Raw genomic sequence first — 19,959 nt, 5'->3', positions numbered from 1 at the left:
TTTAAATGAAGGTGTATATTTATTCCCATTTAAAACTACAAAAAATTTTTAGTATTCTTTCCTAATTCAGTTTATTGCCACTACCTACTACAGCTTTTTAGATTTTTATTGTTTCACTCTTTTCGGTTAAAAGTAACACAAACTTTTCACTTGTGGTAAACTAGGTACATGTTTATTAGTTGATTAAGAGGAAAACTAAGCTTGACAACACTTCATACAGGTACATTTTCATTCAGCTACCTTTTTAACTATGAATAGGCTTTTAAAACTTAAGCTCTAGAAATTTTTGTGCCAGCTCTGAACAGCATGCCCATTTTAGTAAAACATTGTCCTCACTTTAAAAAATGTATTGCATCTCAGCAATCCAATGACGTATTATATATACTGTAGAAAAGGTTCCACTGTCAGGGAACTTCCAGAGGACCTGCTCTGGCATATCCTACTAAGAAAAAAGTTTCTCTTGAGCAAAATCAATGTACAGTGAGAGAGAGCCGAGTCAGTGCTGTGACTGACAACATGGATATGTGTATGAAAAGATACTTAGAAGGAGACTGAGGATTATTTTATCATGACCTACTTCGGGGTAGTATAGTATGAGTGAAAATAAATGGGGATTAATTGTGATGAGGTTATGAAAGTATGTTTTTAATAAGAATACTGTCCTAAGTAGTTCATTTAAAGGAATTATACTGGAGAAGAGGACAAAGGAAAAACTGAGACATTTGACAATAAATTTAGCATATATTAGCATAATAATACTCTGTGTAGCCATGTGTGGCACTTGAACTCTGCTTCTGTTTGTTCTTTTACTTTTTTACTTAATGGAATCGACTAATTTTCAGTGAATTTTCAATGAATTATTTCATGCCACAAGTCTGATGTAAAATTAATCAGGAAACTGTTGGTTTTCAGTGTGAAACATTTTTACCTCTAAAATAACCTTACACAGAATTGTAGCTTTTAAAAACGATGCCCTCAAATTGTAGATGCTTTTGAACAATGCTTATGGTATCTCGAAGAGCTCTGATATCACTATTTACTTTGTAAGTTAGAAACATTTGTGTTGAAAAAACCTCACAGTTTTACCCATATACTTAGTATTTAACAAATTCTCATGAAAACTACAAATTCTTTATTGGGTTAGGGTTAGGGTCATTTCATATAAGCCATTAACCACCACTGTGGAGACATGTACTGCAAAACATGGTGCAAATTTCATTTGTTGGCCTCACCTCACTGCATTAATATCAAATCTCTCACCTATTGTATATTTAGTTATCAGATCAAGGGGATAAAGTTCAGTGTTCTCTGTTGCAGAGTCCATGCTCAATTGTGGTAACGTTAAGCATCTGAGCAAAGCAAGACCACTTTGAATCATCTGATTTGTAGCCATGAACTAATCAGTAATGGTTACACATTAAAATGTAACTGATGTTGCCATTCACTAATGCTATTCTGGACCTTTGTAAGAAAGGAACGTCATGTACCTGGACCTTCATACATTTTAGTTATATACCTGTGCATTAGATCTTCAATTTGGCTTGTATATTTATCCCCATTAGGTAGCAAGATCACACGTCCAATCCAGCTGAGTCAGATCGTCTTAAAGTGAGGTTAAAACCTTATGAAGGAGATTCCATCTGCTACTCTTGGAAACATTCACATACATACTAAGCTTCAAGATTTAGTATTGCAGCTGCTGTTCTGCCAAAAACCAATTCCATCCTTGACTCCTGCTGCTTGATCTGAGCTGGATGCTTTGAGATACGTGTGTGCACACTTAAGTACAGGTTTCAGCAGCAGATGCATGATGAGATATCACCATGTGTATGATACCTGACCTGAGATGATTAACTGCTAATGCCAGAATCAGTGTTAATACCGGACAGCCTATAATATATAAACACTTGAATGAAATGGACTACATCAGGGTTGTGAGGTCCAACATTAAGCAGACACAAATACATGTGACTGTATGTGAATGTGTTTGCTTTATTGACATCTGAACTAGAACGTTCATAGACCATTGTAAGGGGCCAATACTTTTAAAAACATAAGGTTTCCTTGCATATTACATTAAAAGTATAACTAATATACTTTTAATGTAATAAGCAAGGAAACCTTATGTTTTAAAAGTATTGGCCCCTTACAATAATCATACTTTACTCAATTGAAATGTCTTTGCAACATCAGGACATCAGGATACTCTGCAAATGTAAATTCCAAAATAAGCGTATGCTCTGTGTTGCACTGTGTAAGATATCGGCATTGTACTTCTAACTGGTTTACTCAGAAAAATGGCATCGTTTGCAAACTGGCTAACTAATTTAAAGACAAATCCCTGATCCTTAAAATGAGACAAGAATGTAATCTTCACTTTGAAGAGCCAGGTGTTGACAGGTTAAACATGTCTGAGACAGAAACAGACAAGTAAACATTGCTGACATTAGTAACACACTGGCTGCATGATGGATGGATGTCTAATCCAATGTTCACATTAGCAAGCTACAAAGCCACAGACGACTGCTACTTTTCCATGAACGTGCACGGCAAGAAGATTCGATTCCAGCAACAGCTTCCAGAGGCAAGAGACAGCGTGACAAAGAGACACTAGCAAAGCGACAATTGAAATGACATTTTCTCAAGTTTATGTAAATTGGGTGACAAATCTGAAAGATTCCTCAGACCAATCTTCTGGTGCATATGGCCTGATGATTTTTTTTTAGTTCCGCATTCTTAACTACAATTTATAACCATGGCTTCATCTTATCCTGTCACATAAAAAAAACTTTCATAAAATCTAGAAAATATAGCTCATCAAAGCTAATGAACATTCATCCATCAGTTTTCTGTACTGCAGGGTCACAGGGAGTTTGGAGCACATACCAGGGAACTTGGGGCACAAGGCTGGGGACACCCTAGACAGGGTGGCAACCTACTGTAGAGCAATCAGTCTAAAACGCATGTAGGCGCAATCAAACCCCAAACTCCACAGGTGAGACCCAAACCTGCTTAGTACTGAGCCTCTAACACTGGAACTCTGCACAGTACAATAGTAGTCACTTCACATCCTCTACAACTGACACTGTCAAGAAGCCCTCATGTGTGCTGAGCCAGGCATGTGGAGCTGTGTGCTTACTTCCACATTGTTTTGCCTTCATGTGTCTTTGTTTTGAATCTGGTCTTGTCTCCTCCCATGTCCTGTCATTGGTTGCTTCTTCTACATGTCCTTATTGCCTGCAGCTGCTTTAAGTTCGGTCTATTGATTAGTCCATTGACTTTTTGCCTCTTTCTTGGGACTTTGCCTAGCCTTGGATATTCCGTTAGCACCTCGTTTTTGACCCGTCATTGCCTTTTGATTTGTCTACTTGGAATAAATAAAAGATCTCTGGCACTCCTTGCAGCCATATCTGTCTGTCTATGACTTCTTTCCTGCTTGAATGAATATGTCTGTTTCATGTCAATACAGTAATTAAAGCCATAGCAAAAACACTCCTTGAAGTTCCTTGCCTAAAGCTCATTTAATTAAAAATGACAATGTAAAACTTGTACATTGGGTCATATTGCTTGACAATATTACTAAGTATCTGGAGGAGAAAAAGAAGGCTGCATTTTATCAAACAGATCACAAAATCCCACTTGTCCCTGCTGTATTTGATCCCAGCTTGAAACCCAGTGATCCCCACTCAGCTTGCCTGCTGATTTATTCATGTTTTTTTCCTTGCAGCATGTTACCTATGTATCTCCTTATACCGTACTGTGCAGTACACTGTGTCCTAGATTCAGTTTGTTATGTTCCCTTGATTGCCTTATTTTCAACTGCAGAATTTGGTTAATGGATAAGAACATTTCTTACTGAGCAATGCTGATGGGGGAATGATAAATGCTAGCCCTATTCATTTTTATTATGTTTATTTTATTTGATTTATTTATGTTTTTTTTTTCTCATGTTATTCCATGTGTTAAGATATAAAATATACTGCCTGGAGCCTGCTTCTCTTTAGTACTATTCCACACTGCATAATCACCCCTACGTGCCTGAGAGATAATGCTTAATGTTCCCATATATTCGAATATTCTCCACAAACCGACCACACAAGACAGCATTATGATCAAAGAAAATATCTTGACATTTAAGTTTCCCCTGTTAGGAGAATGCATCCAGCTGCTATGATCACTGGTACATCATGCCAAGTCAAGGAGGTTTCTGATAGCATCTGATCCATGTAGACATATACAATGGTAGAATATACAGCTCTACAGGAGCATGGCACAAAGGGCTAACATGTGACACAGTAAGGCAGGTGTATATATACAATCAATAAGCTGTCCATCACAATACAGAATGCCTGGACAAAAACCCTGAAGCACTACGACTACCTCCCAACTCAGTGCACACTGGGCAGAGGCTGGACTCAAACCCCCAATCCTGGAGGTGTGTGGTAAATTCACCGTGTAATACATTTTCAAAACAATCCAGCGAACCAATTTTTTTAAATTAATCTAATATTAAAATAATCATATTAAAATAAAATAATCATAAGCCACAGCTTGATAAATTATAATGTAGCAACATATGGACATAACATCTACTGGGACATGTGTACAGCCAAGAAGAGGATATGAGGTACAACGTGCATGTGCAGTAGGGATGCTGATAGAAAGGTGAGGCTGACTGCCTCAGGGAAATAGTTGTTGCAGTATCAGCGAATAGTGACCCAGATGCTCCGAAATCTTCTGTGATAAAAATGTAGAAACGATTTATATTATCAGCAATTTCAAACCACAGATAAGGGGAAAAATTACAGATGTATTTTTATGGCCCAATATTCAATCCACTCCAGAGGAAGTGACAAAGCCTTAGTCACTACCACAAACTATTTATCTAAACAAACTTTCCTTAGCATTACAACGCTACATTCAATTTAGTCACTGCTATATTCCCTAGAAAACTGTTATCGGAAAATTCAGTGGTGTTTACTCTGTAAGTCTGTAAGTTCAAGAAGAAACCAATCAGATTCTTCCTCAGGTTTTATTTCACTTTATATATAAGATACCTGACATAGATATACACTTTTGTTTATTATCTTCTGTTCTACTGTATTTCTATTTGCTTGGAAAGTAAAGATTCCCTGAGATGTGGAAATGCACTATATAAATAAAATAAAAAATAAATAAAATTCATTATTATTATAACTATTATTAAAAACAAAACTCTGTCAGGTGAGTTCTGCTTTAGACTTGATATAAATGCATGCACTGCTGGCATGAATATTGTTTCACCTCAATAAAATCACAACAAATTAACTATAAATGTCAAATCCTTAACAGAATTTGGCAGGATAATTTTATGAAGCGGGTTTGTTAATAACCAAAGTTATTTCAGTATGCCAGCCATGATAAAGGATTAAGGGGTGTTGCGCAGACTGCAAATGTTTCAGTGAAAGCTGTAATAATGGAACATCAGGTTTTATTAGTGGCAATGCTGCTACATATTTTATCTCATCAATAAAATATATCGAGTAGTATATTTCAGTGTAACTGACAGCCTGTGGTGCAGGCTCATTCAGCTCTACTTTATGTGCTTCAGAAGCAAATGATTCACAAATGGATCATATTTGATTATTATGAATGGTGTAATAAGGCAGCTGAAACAAACTTATTGCATTGAAGAGATGGATAGAAGATGGTAGTAGAAGAATATATTTACATATAAAATATATGTGATGAATTAGTTGATGAAGTAGACTACGTGCCCAGAAGTTTGAGGACAGCCAACAATCTCACACAAATGTGGCTTGTTGAATATAATAAGTTACGTTAAGTAGCCTTTATTTGTCAAACAAACAGCATACAGTGAAATCTTATTTCACATATCCCATCTTTGGAGGGTTGGGGTCAGAACGCAGGGTCAGACATGATGCAGCACCCTTGGAGCAGCGTGGGCCGGGGGCCTTGCTCAAGGGTGTGGCAGCTTGATGGTGCTGAGGGTTGAATCCCGGTCTTCCAATATAACAACCCAGAGCCTTAACCACTTGAGCTACCAGCATCCATTACAGATTTAGTCTCTCTTTGCTGTTATAATAACCACCACTCTTTTGGGAAGGCTTTTCATTAGATTTTTGGAATGTGTCTCTGGGATTTGTGTCAATTCAAGAACAAGAGGTCATGCCTTGATGTCAGGAGAAGTCTCTGGTGTGGTTGCCATTTCAGTTCATCCTATTGGTGTGTTCAGTGGGGTTGAGGTCAGGGCTCTGTGCAGGACACTTGTGTTCTTCCACTCCAACTGTTGCAGACCATGTCTTCCTGGAGCTGGCTATGTGCACAGGGATACTGTCATGCTAGAACACCTTTAGTTCCAGTGAAGAGAAATTGTAATTGTACAAAAGACAAAAACATCCTATGCAAATTTTCTTCCACCTTTGTGGCATCAGTTTAGGGAAGAACCACATATGGGTGTAATGGTCAGATGTCCACATACTTTTGCCTATACTGTGTATGAACTATGAAATATTTCTTTTTTTGTTTAGAATTTAGATATTATGACTGTCACTCAAATTCTTCTAACAGATTTTGTAATGAATAATATTTATTTTCATTACATTTTACTTTACTGTAGTAGTTACATTTTCCAACCAGATGTTTGCCATTTTTTTGTGATATTTTAAGGTTAGTAATATTTTATTATTGAATAACTGAAGAAATGTATCCTGTAATTTAGTAGTCTAAAATCTTGTGTTGAAATAGAATATGCAATAGGAACTCACAATCCACTTGGGTGCGAAAATCAATCTTTGGATTTTTGAATTTAAGATTTTATATAAGGCTTATAACAAACCAAAAACAAAGCTTTTTAATGAATGAAAATCATGACTAAAAATACTACTTTTTATGATCATAAACACTGCAGAACAATGTGCATATTTTGTTTGTATGAAACTAAATTAAAATAAATAAACTAAATAAAAAAAATAAATAAAATGAACAACATTCTATGAATAAATAAACTATTTAATAAATTCTCTCAAAATGTGATTGAATAACAAAGTCACTGAGCCAGGGGGAAAATGATCAACTAAAGTATAACGAGCTCCCAAGTTTCCACGACCTGTCTCTCGAACGCAGTGGGGTGGAGCTGGTGTTGTATGAAGCTTGCTATCATTAGATACATAATCAACAAAATGCACATTTCCGTGATGTACATAGTGACAATGCATCATACCATGACGCACTGTTACATTTTTATTCTATATATATTCTATATATTTCTACCCTTATATACCCTATATATCTAGTTTATACTCATACTGTATTTGTATTCATAGATATATAGATATAAGTATATACAGATAGTATGTAAACATGTATGTGTATATTTTTTTCAGTTGATGTATTTTTTTTCTAATTACCACACCGTAGGACTAAGAGTAACACAATTTCAATCCTCTGTATTTCCTGTACATATAACAGAATTGACAATAAAGCTGACTCTGACTCTCTCTGATATAATATGTAACAATTGTTGTTTAGGGCCAATTTGTTCTCTTTTACTGCAAGCATTTAAGTATTTAATTCATTTCAGTCATTTTATATGCAAGAATTTAAGTCATTTCACAATTCAATCCCAGTCCCAGCTTTCTGATGTTGTTTTCCCCTTCCTCTTCTGTAGTCAAGTCACTGTGCTTCAGGTCTGTGCTCACTCTCTGTAGTAACATCAAATAAGGAATAGTGGCTCTGTGCTTTATGCAGTGTTGGCCTGAGTGCAAATGCTAAAAGAAATTGTACTCATAATTTTAATAAGATTTTTTTATGTGTAGGTTATGTCCATGAAATGAAGCAAGCTTCGGAAGTCTTTTAATATTATGTTTCTGTGGTTTCTGTCTGTGCAGAGTTTCTATGTATGCTCTCCCCGTGTCAGTGTGGGTTTCCTCTGGATTCTCCAGTTTCCTCCCACCTCCCAAAGACATGTCAGTATTCAGCTACACACATGAATGTTTGTTTGTTTGTTTGGTGACTTATAATGGATTGGCATCCCATTCAGTGAGTATTCCCAGTGTTCCACATGCTCCACAGTGACCCTGAGCATGAATATATGCAATTCAATTCCCATTATAATATTCTCAGTAAAAATGTGCAACATATTAAGCTCAATATGATTAATGGTCAATATACATGTCAAAGAAAATGAGAATAATAGAGAATAATAAAACTATAATCTATTTAGTTATTAATACAATTTAAATATTTACATAGGGCATAAATGATAAGATGCCATTTTAAAGACTTTTATTTTGCTGGTAAGAAGCATGATCTACTTCCATTATTTTCTGCTTGTCTCGACAGTGACATCACACTCTGTCCTAATCACTAATTCATGAACTCAACCATACAATTAAAGCTGAGCTGGGCTTTTGTAAACAACACAATAATAGGCATGTTTAACCCTCTAATCTCAAAAACAACAGACCTAGCACTAAAACAGAAAAACAACTCTTAGTGGTTTGGAACACCAAGTGTGCTAACAAGTGAGCAAAAGTAGCTGTTTTTTTTTATTTGTGATTTTTTCGATCATTTTAGATCAGACAGTAATCTGAAGACAACTGTCTATGTTTAAAAGTTGTACACATGATGCCCCTGTCCAGTGGAGATTAAAACACTATCTATCAGCTGCCGTGAGAAGTGTGTAGGAGGACACATCGGTCATTCTGAAGTATAGCTTCGGGCAGGCTGTAAATCAGGGCAACAACGGCCGTGTATATTTACAGTGCATTCTCATGGCATGAAAAGGGGACATTGGAGGATGTGGTCCGCTTAAATATATCCTTATGTCCACCCAGATACATTATAATAACTTTGGCAGACGTTGGGAAGCAATGACATCCTTATTCTAAAGAGTTTAATCTTTAGCGGTCGTATACTGTAATAATAATTCAACAATGTAGTAGAATATAGTAAAATATTTATATTTGGATTAAACACACAAATATCTATATATTTTTTATCAACAAAAAAGCTTTCATTGTTCTCACGTTGATTTTGATTATGATTTCAAAAATACACAATAATTTAAGGTAAACTAAAATCATTTCAATATGTTAGATTGTTTAAAAAAACACCTCAAAGGTTTTCCAATCACACAGAGTTACTAAATGTTAAAAATAGCTATCTGAAGATATGGAGAATTAAATCCAGAAACAAAAAGCACATATGATTTTTACAGAAAAAGTTGCACTTACCATCAACCTGAAAAATAGCATCAGGGGTGCGTGTTATGAGTTGGAGTTTCATCAGCATTACATCTGATTGATGATTAATGACTTTCATATCTTCTTGTGTGTAAGGAACCTATTGTTTGTGTGTCTGTCTTTGTGCATGTGCACAGGTTTGACGGCCTTTTGACGGACAATTGAAAAGAGGAAATGAGATTGTCTACGTTGCCAGACAAATTTGTGTTTATATATATATATATATATATATATATATATATATATATATATATATATATATATATATATTTACTTGTGTGTGTGTGTGTTCTGAGTAGTTTACATAAACAACGATAATTTGTTTTCATTCCATTTCTGAACTTAATTTGAACAGGTTTCTAATTGATAGATAAAAATAAGAGTGCATGTTCAGTTCAGGTAGTGATACTGTAAAATCTGCTGAGGATGTTGGCACTGATGGGAACTAGAACTACTGTATTACATTTAAGCAGTTAAAGTACACCTAGTAGAAGAGCACAATGCTGTTGCAAAACACCAGCGTCATGATTTCAAGTCTCAGTTCGGGTGAGAGCTCGGTGTTTGATTTATTCAGAGCTTTGAAAATACCTGAGCAAATCATGTTGGATGTAGAGAAATGTTCCCCTGTTCAATCATGTGAAACTGATGTATGCATTTGAATGACATACATTCAGTGACACAGTACACAGTGAAATGAAATAACGTTTCTCCAGGACCATGATGCTACATAAAACTGATCTAAGGACTAAAAGTAAGTTGTCCTAGCCTCATAATGTGCAACAGGTGCAATGTAGAGCAAACAGTGCAAGACAGAAAGACAATACAGTAATCCCCCTCTATATTGCGGTCCCGCAGATTTTTCTGGCTATGCGTGCAGTTGGGGAAAGGGAAGCAGAATTCTCCAGCATTTGTGGGTGGCGTCTGTGAATCGCAGATTTTAGTTTATCGCGAGTGGTTTTGGAACGTAACCCCCGCGATAAACGGGGGATTACTGTATCCACAAACCTTATAGTGAATTGTTTTTATGTTGAAATAAGGTAATTTACAAATAAAAATATAATTATTAATTACAAAATATAAACATTAATTAAAATGAAGTAAAATGTTAATAATAAATAAAATACTGTTCAGCGTATTTACGCAGGTGACAAAAAACACGTAGCGTTGTTTAAGAAAGTGCGGTCCGTGTATCGCAGATTTTCGTTTATCACGGGTTTTGGAACGTAACCCCCGTGATAAACGGGGGATTACTGTACAAACAAAACAGTACAGGACAGATACACAAAATAGCACTCAGCCAATATACATTCTGTATATGTTATTCAGTGCAATGTGCAAAATAGGAGAACAAAGAGGGTTCTTGTAAACATATACACTTCTGTATAGCAGCAGTTGATGGCAATTAGAAATGTGTGCAAAACAGCAACTGCAGCAATGTGCAAAATAACAGCATGGAAACTCATAATATGGGTGGTGCTATAGACATGGATGAATATTGAGTTGAATTTGGTGTTTGAGTACAACTCTATTTTTTCTCTCCTTTGTTGTATTGCTTTACATATTATCTTGTTTTTACCTTTCATATAATTAAGTTGATTCTACAGCTTAAGTTTAATTTCATCAACACTACTTATCATTAAGCAGTACTGTCTTAAATGTTCTGAAATCTTTTAACATTTGTATTTTGCAAATGGCTTTAAATGCACAGAAAAACGTTTCTTAGGAATTAATAATTTTGTCTTAATTTGCCGTTGCTTGCTTGTCCATTCCAACAAAAAATGTCAACAAACAATGAAACTTGAAACTGCAGAGCAAAGTGAATTTTCAAGTCATTCCACTTATCTGAAGTGCTGGATGAGCTCTATCAATACTCACACTCACTTTTGGCAGCTCAACAGAAATGTGTTACAATTTATTGTGTGCTATAAAGAGCACTCTGACAGACAACAGATGGATCATGTTGCAGAAGCTTAAAACTTAAATGGTTCCGTCTGAGAGGAATTAATCAGAAGGGTTTGCAGGGACTTTTAAAAAAGTCCACACAACTCCAAAAGAATGTAGTCAGTCATGTGTCATGTATTGATTCCTGTCATTTCAGCCGTCTGTATTGATTTTTGTTGCTATAAAGCGAAAGCTTAAACAGCACTGTTTATAATGCTGATGCATTGTTATTGAAAATAGTGCAAGAAAATCTTGTATAATTGACATTAGCCCAGGAATAGTTTCGTCAGTGTAAATTATTAATGCACTTCAGGTGTGGAAAGAATATCTGTCCTAACTACAGTAGCTTTCCTGAAAAATGCCGAAATAAACACTAATGACAGGTAGAAACTGGCCATACCTCACACCTCAAAACTAACAAGCACCATTACCATGAAAGCTGCTTTATAACATGTGCAGGTCATCAGTGTCACACAGAGGTTTCAGCCCTTTCTGCCAGGTCAGATCCCACTAGGCATACAGGAGCCAATTAATAGCGGTCCTCAGGCTAGTCATGATACAGCAGGAGAATAGGTTTGCTCAAGATTGGACCTCTATTTTATCTAATGGTCAGACAGACTGTCCTGTTTATCTATCTGTCATAAACCACCAGAGCCCACATTCACAAACAAGTGTGAAGTTATAAGATCATCCAGTTTTGAGCTTTAAAATAGATAGAGCAAAACAAAAGTGAAGAGCCGGTTTAAAACTTTGAGTAGCACTTTCATTAACAGTTCATGTAGTTGTTCGTGAATACAATGTCTTTTTACTAAATGAGCTTTAAGACATTAGTACAGATTTTAAAATATTCATAAACAAAACAGTCGAAAGGAATTTGCAGTCGCTTTCTGAAAGGATCATGACTGCACCACCTTTCACAGGGAGAACTCTGGAGGTTCGCTTTAGTCAGGATGAATAGTTAAAGCCAAACCCGTTGTTATATTCTCATACACTCTGACACTTCTGTAAACTGCAATTTACATAAACTACAAATCGACACTTTTACAGGAATTCCCCACTTTCAGTGAATGAATATAAATGCACACACTATGGACTATTACCCAAGAAACAAATAAAAAACACCTGAAGCTTACTTTTAATTCTATTTTAATATTTCCCTATATAATGTTTCTGCTTGAACTCGACCTACAGCAAGCATGTTTTGCCTTTCACCATAAAAATTCACACAGAACCATAAAAGCGTAGTGTCCCTCAGTTGTACATCTTATAAACAACCCTTTCAAATGTTTTTGAGGACTTCAGACAGCAATGACCTTACAAATGGCTATCCTAGCACCTAGCATAGGATTCATCTATCAGATTGTACCACAGTGTACAAGCTAAGCCCCCTCATTCTATATGGCACCTGAAACTGGACAAAAAGGAGCAAATCAAAACCAAAATAATCTGTTGACTTGTACTGCAGTTCATTCTGATGTGAGGGCTGAGCACAGCCGCCGTTTGTCCCCTTCTAAACTGAAGCGTTGAAAAACATTTACTTGAAGTAAAGTCATTAAGTGAGCATGACGTTGCATTTTATATAAACATTGTTGTCATACCGCCGTCATACACTTCTTCTTCTTCTGGATCTTTGAGACAGCTTACAGACAAAAGTCAGTGATACAGGCATCCATAGCTTTCAGTAATCTCATTTCATCTCTTCACATCTACAGTGAATGTAGTGCATGTTTTCTGAAGCTACAAGGTGGGTTAGTTTGCATTGTCCCTGAATTAGCTACAAATCCTTCTGTTGCCCAGTATGGCAGGTTGAAACTTGCAACCCAGCAGTTCAAGAGACATTCCTTAATGTACATTAAGTGCTTCTAGTACATGGAGCCTTTTATGCTCTCAGGTGGAAACTACGGGGACTGCTAGACAGCGGAAATTCCCCTTCTACATTAAATGTGTATGTGGTGGCTATTGCCATGCACCACACCACTGGTATAGTCTTTCACTTTTGTCCCCTGAGAGTCCAGCATGATATATCATCCCCGTCCTTAAGTAACTTTGGAGCTCCACTTATGAACTCATGGACAAAGCAGAAATGGGAAACTCTAAAGACTGCCTTTTTGCTAGCATTCACTTCATGCCTTGGCAATAAGCTAGTATGGTGACTGAGGGACTCTGGAGAGACCTTGCAGCTGAACACTCAAGGGTTGTTAACTAAGCAACTGACCTTCCATGAAGAGGAACCCAATTCACTTCCTATGGTTCTAGTTGGATCTAAGAGTCACCATGCCCTTTCCTGAGTGGGTGGATTTGTTCCAATACTCTACAGTTTACTGCTTTAAAGTAGTGTAATTTATGTCTGAGGCAGACTCTAGCTTCACACCAATTGTCTCTATTTGCAAGTTTGTGCTGAACATGAAGGTCAGAAAAAAAGTTTTGTTTTGTTTGCTACCCATTTCATTTAGATAACCTTAGCTACTCTGATAACAAGACAAAAGGTGACACCGGCAAAAGTGTTCTTAATCGGTGAACAAGACTGTGTGTACTGTGGAGTGTGTGTGTGTGTGTGTGTGACTTTGTCTGGCATGCAGAAACTAAGGTCACTGAAACAGTGTGATTTAAAGCACAGAGAAGATTAATGATACATTTACATAAGGTTAATCAAATAGCAGCACTGCTTTTAAAAACTTGGAGAAATGCCATATACATTTGCACAGGCTCTGAGGAAAAGACTGAAATATGACGGTGGTATTTACAACAGTCTGAACCACTGCTTTTATAAAATGATTTGTACTTCTGGACCAAACCAAATGACACTCTATTTTTTGTGATCCTCTGTGATGGGGGGAATGGCTCAGTTTCCAAGAAGGTAGTGCTGTGGTTCTTTACAGCTTTGTAAATGTGACTGATAGCAAAGACACTGCTGCTTTCTATATCTCCAGTAGTACTAGATTTAGCTGGTATATTAGCCTCCCTGAATGAATGAGGTAATGGTTACACAAGATACATGCAGAGGCGGATGCAAATGTAAACAGTTTTTAATGAAGAACCAGGCAAGCTGTCTAAAAACAGGCAGAGGTCAGACAATACACACAGGTGAACTAGAAACAGGAACAAGGTAAAAAAAAACAGGTAGCAGAAAACAAAACAATAGGCTTGGAAAAAATCAGAGGTGTGTGTAAACTGATCGAATACTTCACAGAGCAGAGAATGAAAGGACGTCTGTATAAACTGTGAGTGTGAGGCTGGTTAAAATTAAATTAAGCTTTAAATCAGTAAATGGGTGACTGTGAGTGCAGAAGTGTGTGTGTGTGTGTGTTTGTGTGTGTGTGTGTGTGTGTGTGTGTGTGTTGGAAAGTGTAGTCCATGATGGCCATGTTTGTAGGCCATGGTGTCTGCTGGGAATTGGAGTGTGTGACTGGCGGTGATGTGACAAAAATCAAAAGCAACCTTGTCTTTGTGAACATAAAGTAAACCTAGCGTTTTTAAATGTTTTCTTAAGTAGTAGATTTTACACTGTTTTAACAATTAATTTGCATCTTTACTTGTACTATTTGGAGAAAGCTGCATTGGTTTTCACTAAGGTTTAACTTACTGGCAGAGGAAACTAGGTTTTGTGGTACATTGTGTAATTCATGATGGCTTGAAGAAGCCCTGAACCACAAGCCCCAAAAAAATAAATCTATGTTATTTATAGCCCATTTCATTTTCATTTGATTCGAGCATAAAAATGGATATCAAATTTATTTCCAAAGCCAGCATGTTTGGAGACACAGGCTCATATGTCTCTCCGGTAACACCACAAATAAACTATTACCAACTTCTGCTGCATGGATGAACCAAAAACAACAAACATTCATGCTTCATGTCCTCTGTGAACAACCTGGAAATGATTATCATAAAAACAGAATACAATGCATAATGCAATAACTGAGAATACAATGATAAGAGAGCCCTGGGATCTCCTCACAAACAAAAACAAGAAGCACATCTTCTGGTGCATCTCATTTCCATTTCAGTTTACTTCCATGTTTAAAAGTGAGTCATTGTGCAAAATCCATTCAAAACGGTGCATGTTTTATCCTATTCTACTGTCGCGTGAAAAGCACGGAAGAACAATATTCTTCAAATTAAGACAATATCCAGTATATGGTGTATATACATTTCTAGGACATTTACTTAACAACCTCTATTAATGGAACATTTTAAAATAGGCTTTTACAACGTGAGAGTCAGATGGAAAACAATCCGTCGCTAAAATCCCTAATCCATATTGCATTAGCACTATAACCCAATGCATTAGCACTATAACACAATTTAGCATAATCACACACACACACACACACCTCAGTTCAATGCAGTTTAATGCCAGAGGGTAGCTTCAATCCATACTGGAAAACCTTCCTGTATTGTAAAGAGCCAGTGTGGTCGATGTCGAAGTCTAGAAGCTGCAACCTCTGAGAAGAGAACAAGTCTCCCTACTGATTTCTTTGACCACACTACAAGCAAGCACAGGAGGAGAGAAATGAAAGAGGTCTAAGCTTCAAGGTGTTCAAAGATATGCAGGCACATACTACACCATGCCAACACACAGAAACAAACAGGCCTGGATGTAAAGAGAAAAAATATATATAACTGATGGATAGCAAATGCTAATGCTGGGACCTACAACAGTACAAAATCATTAAGTGCATTTTTTTCATTCCATCTATTTTCTACTGAGCATTTAGAAGGAGTACTTTCCCTAAAATAAAAAAAACACACCACTTCACACTATAGCTAATTTGTAAAGAACCCTTAAACAACAGGAATCTGAAGCTACAGTGGGCAGAGGTTCACCAAAAGAAATTCAGACGAATATTGAAGTCCAGTTTAAATGAGTCTGTGTCCATTGTAGCCTCAGATTCCTGTTCTTGACTGACAGGAGAGCAACCTGATGTGGTCGTCTATTGTTGTAACCCATCTGCTTCATGGTTTGGTTTGGTAATTTGTTCAATTTGAGATGCTTTTCTTCTCGCCCTCATTGTAAACAGTGATTATTTGAGTTTTCATAGTCTTGTCCTGTCAACTTAAATCAATCTCACCTCTGACCTCTCTCATCATACAGGGGTGTCTGGGATTCCAGAGCAGCATGTTTTGTTTTGTTTTGCTTTGCACCATTCTGTATAAACTCTAGGCACTGCATTAAATCTATAGAGACTACTCAAATCAGGCCATCTGGCACCACTAACCATTCCAATGTCAAAGTCAAAGACATTATTCTGATACTTGATGTGAACACTAGCTGAAGCTCTTGAACTGTTTCTGCATAATACTATGCATTGCAATGCTGCTACCTGACTGGCTGATAGGAAAATTGCATGAATGGACTACAAGTGGGTCGGTGAGTGTATGTAAAGCACATGCTGCATATTCTTTCTTTGCATTGACCTTTGCTGTAGAGAGGATATACAACAAAATGACAAAACGTCAAGTTGATTAGCATTTTCCAAATTACCGCAAAGCTCAACTGTCATAAAAGATTAATTAGATTAGATCAGAAGCTGGAAGGCAGCCCCAATGATATAGGCTTAGTAATGGACACAATGCCTGGTGTATAAGGCGGATTATTAGTACCATCTGGATTCCAGTTAAATGCCTGGAGCTCAGGTGGTACTGCGGAGGTGGTACAGTCATTATGTCTATCAAACCAGCAAGCCCGCAGGCTACACACAGATCTTTCAGCTTCCTGGAGGGAAATCCACTGACCTGAATTTATATGCTGTGTAAAAACAACAAATTCAGCCTGGAGAGTGAAAACACATTTGGGTCTGTCAAAAAAGTTTACACAATTCAATTACTACTAACCCTAAAGTCTCATACACACCTCTCTATCTGACTTCAGCCATCAAAACTTGTATCTTTGTCTTTTCTGTTCTACCTTTCAGTACCTTTTTAAATTATACATTGATTTGATGTAAAAAAATATGTTACCCCGATGATAGTGCCATATGTTGCATATATACAACGTAGCTAACATAAATCTTATTTTCCATAAAAGCTTATCGTGTGTCAAGCACCTTTATTAGTGGTTAGCTGGCTAATTTACTCACCTAACAGTAGCGTAGGTGTGTGTGTGCAGTTCTATTCCATGAAAAGTATCATAAAATAGTTACACTATGTAAGTTCCAAATCCTGTAAGCTTGATTTCTCAGTGTTGTTTGAATGGAATTCTTGGAAAATCCAGATTGCTGTCTTTTGTATACCATAACAATGTAAATATATTGTTACAGTAGTTCCATTGTTTCTCCAAAGTGAGACGTCCTGATACGAATACTACAAAATGTTGTTGTAAAGATGTACTCAGGCATTTTTTAGCCAGATTCTCTTCAGTTGGTGTTTTTTTTTTTGCCACAGCTAATAAAACACAAGTTGCAAATAGTAGTTCTGCTGTCTGTTTATTTTTAATCTACTGAAACAGGTCCACACAGCAGACAATATGCTTATAATATGCTTATAAGACAATATGCCTAGCCTGTGCCTGAAGCATTATGGCATTATGTCTTTTCTTTTTTTTTATTTGATTGACAGGAAACAATTAGCTTTGAATATCGACTGTTTCTAAACAATCTGAACAATATAATGGCTGATAGCCAGCTGTGTGGCTTTATTTTTGCATCCCTAGTTATTTCCTGTAGCTTTTGATCCCACAGAATAGGTTGTGTCTGTTGTAGTACAAAAAACACACCCCTCTAAATGTTCCTATCTCTTATTACTGAGATGGTAGGAAAAATGAAAAGGGCAGAGTGATGAATGTATGAGTTTTCTTTTTCCAATGAAAACTGGTGGTAGCAGCTTGTACAGCGTTTGAGAAAAGGTGAATATAAAGCAGGGAATGAACCAGACCACAGAGATCACAGAGAGCTGACCAAACACTAACATCTGAGAAATAGGGGGGATGTAAGGCAGAGTCAGGGGAATGCCATCGAATGAAAACGGATGAATAGCTTTACTGGTTTTACTGGCCTGGTCCAAAAAGGTCACCTACATCTAATACAGGTGTATCAAACTTAAATCAGCATTTTTGTATGCTACTGAAGGTCCATAATGCTCGACCATAAATTCTGCAACATATTAAGTATTCTATCGATTAACACTGATTAAAAAAAAGAAAATACTGTGTTCAAATGAGATTATACATCATCCTTGTTGTTTTGTATCTCAGAATATCTATAATAAAATGTCTTATTCCATTTTTATATATTAATTTTTGTTCATTTCAACAATCCTTCTGGGAAAAGTCAAGACATTACATTACATAATGGGCAGATTTTGATAACAGCTATCATTTTCCAGGTTTCTGGATAAATTGGATCTATTAATTGATCTTAAAATGTATCACTAAAACTGTCCAAGCCCAGCAGAAAAGTGTCAAGTTTTTATCCACTCACGATCAATGCATTATCTGAAACGTAGTACCTTTGAAAAGGGATTTAAGCTCCAGGCACTTGGCTCTGTTAGCTACATCATGTCATATCCATGAAAAGCTTTGTTTCCTTATACTCAGGCTATGGATCATTATGATATCAGTGTCAATTTTCTTTAAAAAAAAACCTTGCAAGCCACATTTACTATATAGAGGAAACACAATAAAACCCTGTCTTACTTTAAATCCATCTTCAAAATCAGTTGTTTTTATATTGAAACCTGCAATCATTACTGACCCTAATTAGATGGATATTATGGAAAAAAAACTGTCCCAAAATGTTGATTATTTCTATTTGCTTTAGATTCTATACTGGAAATTGCAAGAAATATGCACGTTTATTTCTTATTATCTTGAGTGCTTTCAAATAAACATTAACTCTAACTGTATCAACGAAAAGCCTAAATTATTGGTTTTATTATGTATGCAAATGTAGACATGTTTAATTAGATAAAGCCCTAGCTGCATAAATAAAAGTATATTTTTGGAGGGCAAAAGTTCCAATTAATGGCAAATATTGTTTTTTTTTTCTATGCATCTATTCATTTTTAGTATGTTGTTTTAAATACACAGATGTAACACTGAAATCTGTTGTTTATGAAGACTTGTTTACTTGCTCGATCATCTTTAAAAATACGATAAACATCTGCACTTGTTTCTTAGTGTGAAAGACTGTTCGGTTTAAGAAGCAAATGCTGTTATTGTCTTGTTCCATGATCCTAAATTATAGAAAACAATTGTAATACTAATCAAATAATGCAGTTTTATTTATACTTAATAACTTATCGGTAGCGTACAAACGTTCACATGCTAATGGAATCTTCGTTAGCGCGCGCAAACCAGCTGTGCCTCGCGCACCTCCTTAACGGATACTCAAAGACAAACCTTTCTATAACTGGAAGTCGTTTTGTAGCTTATCGCGACTTACTTTGTCCAGTTGTAGGTTTCTGGTTGTTTCCCCGTGGAAATAGCTAGAAGCTGGGTATGCACTGGTCACCACAACATCTGGACTTGTTCCGGGAAACCGAAGAAGCGGACTAGTTAAGAAAATAGTCGTTTTCAGAGTGAAGCTGATGTGATGTGCGGCAGTGAAGAGCTTCGGAGGATAACACACAGAGATCTGCTATTCACTCGTTTTAACATCTAACTACTGCTCTCTCTCTCTCTCTCTCCCTCTCTCTCTCTCTCTCTACCCCGAGGACACGCACGTGACTTACCGGCGCCGCTGCGCGCGACCGAGATAAATAACACTGTTAGAGCTGCAGAAGTTGAAATACAAATTGAACCAGACTTCTGTTTGCAGTAAGAAATGTGATATTA

General features: G+C 36.6%; 1 protein-coding gene across 2 annotated transcripts in view; it reads right to left on the bottom strand.

Moving 5' to 3' along the window:
* Positions 1 to 19,740, bottom strand: part of rap1gapa (RAP1 GTPase activating protein a) — a 117,347-nt gene extending 97,607 nt beyond the window's left edge. For both annotated transcript variants that reach the window (XM_058409055.1, XM_058409057.1), the window contains exon 1: positions 19,568 to 19,740. The gene's annotated coding sequence lies outside the window, so the exon portion shown is untranslated. The remainder of the gene's footprint in view (positions 1 to 19,567) is intronic.
* Positions 19,741 to 19,959: the final 219 nt, after the last annotated feature.

The sequence above is a fragment of the Hemibagrus wyckioides genome, linkage group LG15, assembly GCF_019097595.1.
Source record: "Hemibagrus wyckioides isolate EC202008001 linkage group LG15, SWU_Hwy_1.0, whole genome shotgun sequence".
Lineage (NCBI taxonomy): Eukaryota > Metazoa > Chordata > Actinopteri > Siluriformes > Bagridae > Hemibagrus > Hemibagrus wyckioides.
This window is presented reverse-complemented; position numbering and strand designations above follow the sequence as displayed.